Genomic DNA, 4,712 nt, shown 5'->3' with positions numbered 1-4,712 from the left:
TTTGTTTTGTTTCATTTTTATTCTTGTTTTTTTTTTTATTAATTATTTTATTTATTTACATTCCAGCCATTGTCCCCTCACCGCGGTCCTCCTCCCACAGTTCCTCCTCCCATCCCCCATCCCCTTGCTTCCTAGAGAGTGCTCCCCCTCTCTCCCAATTCTGTTTCTTATCACAGTACTTTTCACAGAACATTATTGTCAACTTAGAACTTTATTGGGCAAATATATTTTAGGCATTCAATGTAATATATATGTGTGCATATTTATCACATAATATGCAATATATTTTTAAAATTTTTGCAGTTTCCTTTTGAAACAAACGACCAAAACACCCACCTCTGCCTCACAAATACTGGACTGTGCCACCGTACCCAACTTCAAAATATTTTAAATACACTTCCATACATAGGGAAATTCTACTCTCTCAAGTACCTGCCGTTTGGTCATTTAATCAAACTTAGGTAATTTTCAAAAGGTAGTCTGCGGTTATCATTATATAATAAGTCAGTTAATCAAAAATACAGTTTCCCCCCAGACTCTCGGAGGAGGCCTAGTGGTGCTCCACGATCTTAAAGTCAGAGAGGTTTTTCTGGTCAGGGGAGAAAAGGCCAAGGCAGAAGTTAGAGAGACTGCAGACAGGAGAAGTATTGGCTGTGCTGTGTCTGGTTCTGTAATGTGGCGACAGGGGAGAGGCCTCGAGAAGTTGAAGGTCCCCAACTTCCTCTGACCCTATGACTGGCAGCTAAGCAGAGTCGAAACCGATTAACTGAGATGTAAACACGGACGTATCTTGGTCACTGTTCTGTGAAGAGACACCATGACGACAGTAACTGTTATAAAGGGAAGCATTTAACTGGGGCTTTCTTACAGTTTCAGAAGAGTAGCCAGCCCATTACCAGCACATCAGGAGACACGGCAGCACATAAGCAGACATGGTCCTAGAGAAGGGGTCTATATCCAGATTCACAGGCTGCAGGAAGTTAGGGCCACTGGGCCTGGCTTGAGCTCGTGAAACCTCAAAGCCCATTTCCCAACCCTCAGGGACAAACATTCTCCTAATCCTTTCAACTAGTCCCACTCCCTGGTGACCAAATATTCAATTCTATGACCTATGGGGTTATTCTTTCTCAAGCCACCACAGGACAGCTTTCTGGATTGCACCCCCAATTTCTTTGTGTTTGTGAAACCAGGGATTGAACCCAGGCACTTGCTCATGTGAGACAAGTGCTCTACCACTGAACTATAGCCCCAGTCCAATTATTTTTAAAGCCTAAAACTAGGTTCTCCAACAGCAAGAGTATGAAGTCTTTCTGAAATGGAAATACTTTTAAGTCTTCCCTTGAATAGGAATCTGTAGTCATTCTCATTTATGGTCGTGGCAAATTATAATAAACCTAGCTGCCTGTCCCTGTTAGGCTTTTGTCAACTCTAGAGTTATCTAGGAAGTGGAACTTCAATCAAAACATCTCTCCATCAGATTGGCCTGTTGACAATCTACAGGGCATTTTCTTGATTGGTGACTGGTATGGGAGGAGCCACTGTGGATAGTGCTAACCCTTGCAGATATCCCAAGTGATGTAAGAAAGCAGGCTGAGCAAGCCATGGGGAAGCAAGCCAGGAAGCAGCATTCTTCCATGGCCTCTACTTCAGTTCCTGCCTCCAGGTTCCTGACATGAGTTCTTGCCCTGACTTTCCCTTCAAGGTGGACTGTGCGTTATAAGTTGAAATAAATTATTTCCTCCCCAACTTGACATGGTGTTTTATCACAACAATAGAAATCTAACTGATAGGCTATCTAAATCGCATATTCTAGTTTCCTTTCCGTTAAGATAAAATACCAAAGTGGGGTGGGGTGGGGGGTGGGGGAAGCGATTTAGGAAGGGATGGTTTATTTTAGCTCCCAATACAAGATTATGGTCCATTATTTCAGGGATGTCAATACACTTGACCAGGGACATCAAAAATTTGATGTAGATGGTCATGTGCACAGCCAAGAGCAGAGATCTAATAAATGTTTGTGTTCGTGTGCACATATGCTCAGCTCCCTCTCTATATTTATACAGTTTAGGACCCCAACCTGGGGCAGGGTGCACCCTACCATAAGCTTCTGTAATCCTAACCCTAGAAGGGGTGACTAAGGCAGGTGGATCTCTGTGAGTTCAAAGTCAGCCTGGTCTACATAGTGAATTCCAGGATGGCCAGGGTTATGTAAATCTGTCTCAAAAAAATTTTAAAAGGAAAGAAAGAAAACAAAAATAGTAAATGGACGACACAGAAGTCAAAGCAGGTGGCTGGCAGTACCTGACGCCCTGTGCACTCCGTGGCAATTCCTCTTTCCAAGTTGTACTATTTTTAGGTATGCAGCAGAAAAACCATGGTTTTGCTGAACGTGCTTTATATTTTAGACAGAATGAAAGCCAGAACCGCATCAAGTTCTCTTACATTCTTTATCCTTTCTGTGTTTTATGCATTCCATGGAGTCAGCTCATGTAATTCTAGATTGTAATTATGGTAGATAAATAAACCATTTAGTCCCTTTCATAATTGGGCATACACATTAATTTTAGGCTATAACAGCAATTGATCTGGGGCTAGAGTCTGGTGGCAGAGCACTTGTCTGGCATGCACAAATGCCTGGGTTGGATCTCAGGCTCCACAAACATAAAACAATGAACAAAGACAGACAATGAATTTTGTCGAACAGCCCTCTTTTAAAAACTACTCTCTGCTGAACTCATCAGATGTTATGAGACATCTTCATGATTCTAACACAAGCTTTATGAATAATTTTAAATAGATCTTAATATGCCTAATCTGTGTGGATTATAGTAACACTTGGCCTTTGTGTGGAGGGTGGGGGAAGTCACCAACTTGGATGCTAATATGCAAAAGCAAACATTAGGAACACATGCAAAGAGTCAGGAGACCTGTACATTTTAAAGCCCAACAGAGCAGTGAAGCCCTTATTACCAGAGTCACCTCATGGGATGGATGGATGCTTTCTTACCATGGGAGCATTTTTCTGCATAGAAACGGCATAATTGACTGTTGAGCTCTAGCTGGCAGATGCCACGTGAGCTAGCAACAGCAAAGGAAGAGAGCCAGGAGAGATTTCAGCTAGAAATAAACTTATTTTAAATCTTTTTTTTTTTTTCTGAAACATTTTGGTGAAGATGCTCCTTCCTCTTAACAAACTGATAAACAAGTAACAATGATAAACAGCATATACTTCTCTTGCCCTGCGTGTTCTGGATGATCATGTTACACAGACTGGATTCCTACTTACCTGAGAGTGTATGGATACAAGACAAAAAGCTAACAAGGTGCTTTTTAATGAGATTACATTGCCTGAAGAGCAGGCATGTGATAATAATTCAGTTTGACTTCTGTTTATCTAAAGAGTTAATGGTGTTAATTTTCCTTTCTTTTATGCTCTGTTTACTGTTACGGATTATTTTTTTTCTTTCTCTCACAATGGTAAATGGTAAAATTGCTCTTCTAGATTGTGCCACCCGTCCTCATTGCTGTCAAGCCATTTCCTATTTCTTTGTGTTATAATCCTTATCTCAGAGGGATGCTCTTGTCTTCTTCTGTTCAACTCCAGCTTGCAGATCATTTTTATCTCACACTATTTGAATCCTCTCTTTCTCATTTCTGTCCCTAGTCCTTCCCTGACGAAGGGAGTACAAAATGTGATATAGGATGAGAACAGAGCCAAATTGACCCTGGCTATTAAATAAAGGAGAGACAGACATGAAGGAAAGAGGGAGAGAGCTGGTGAGCCTGATTACAGGATTCAGTCTCAGGTCTCTTGGAGTTCCTCGCCTGGCTTCTAGAAGTTTCTCTGGTGCTTGAGAATTCCCGTACAGTGGACACTTATCTTTTCCCCTGGGCCTTCTTTTGAGAGTCTGTATTACAGATGCTGGTCCAGCCTGTGGGTGATGCATCTGGGGATGCATCTAAGAGGCTGCTCCTATCTCTGATTGTTCCTTATGCATTCTAATTGTAAAATGCAGGTCCTGTCCCACAGGTGGGTCCTCCCCAGTGTCCAGAGAAATGTTCTGTTTGGCGCCTGCGCTAAAGTCTCTTTGTAGACTCTAGTTCCAACCAGAAAATATTCAACTCCCAGTGTGTGCATGGTCCTGATTTAAAGTTTCTTTCCCATATCCTAGCGATATTCAGGTGACCAGTTTCGTTGTATAGTCTGTCCTGTGACACCTGTCCCCAGTTTTCTGGGAATGTGACTTGCGGAGAATCCTGGGCTCCGGAGCTGATGATGCTGTGGGGCTTTTGGTCCCCTGTGTAAGTACTAACTACACTGTACCAAGAGGAGAGAGGTTCCCCAGCATCTAGCTCCCTCTTTGGGTGCTACTACTTTCCTGGGTCCAGCACTCCTTTCAGGTCTTTAGAATGTCTCTTATTGAAAGTGCAGTGAAGCCTCTCTGTTTCCTTAAGTCTGTAGAAAGAGTTCCCTCAGAGTGGAAACAGAGTGCTACCTCAAACGTACCTAATCTCTTGTAGTTCTGAACTTGTCTTTCTGGTTTTTTTTTTTTTTTTCCTATTTTGTCAACTTCTCTTTCATTTTTTTTTTTTGTTTTGTTTTGCTTTGTTTGGCTTTGCTTTGCTTTGCTTTGCTTTGCTTTGCTTTGCTTTGCTTTGCTTTGCTTTGCTTTGCTTTGCTTTGCTTTGCTTTGCTTTGCTTTGCCTTGCTT

The sequence above is a fragment of the Mus pahari genome, unplaced genomic scaffold, assembly GCF_900095145.1.
Source record: "Mus pahari unplaced genomic scaffold, PAHARI_EIJ_v1.1 scaffold_8847_1, whole genome shotgun sequence".
Classification (NCBI taxonomy): Eukaryota; Metazoa; Chordata; class Mammalia; order Rodentia; family Muridae; genus Mus; species Mus pahari.
This window is presented reverse-complemented; position numbering follows the sequence as displayed.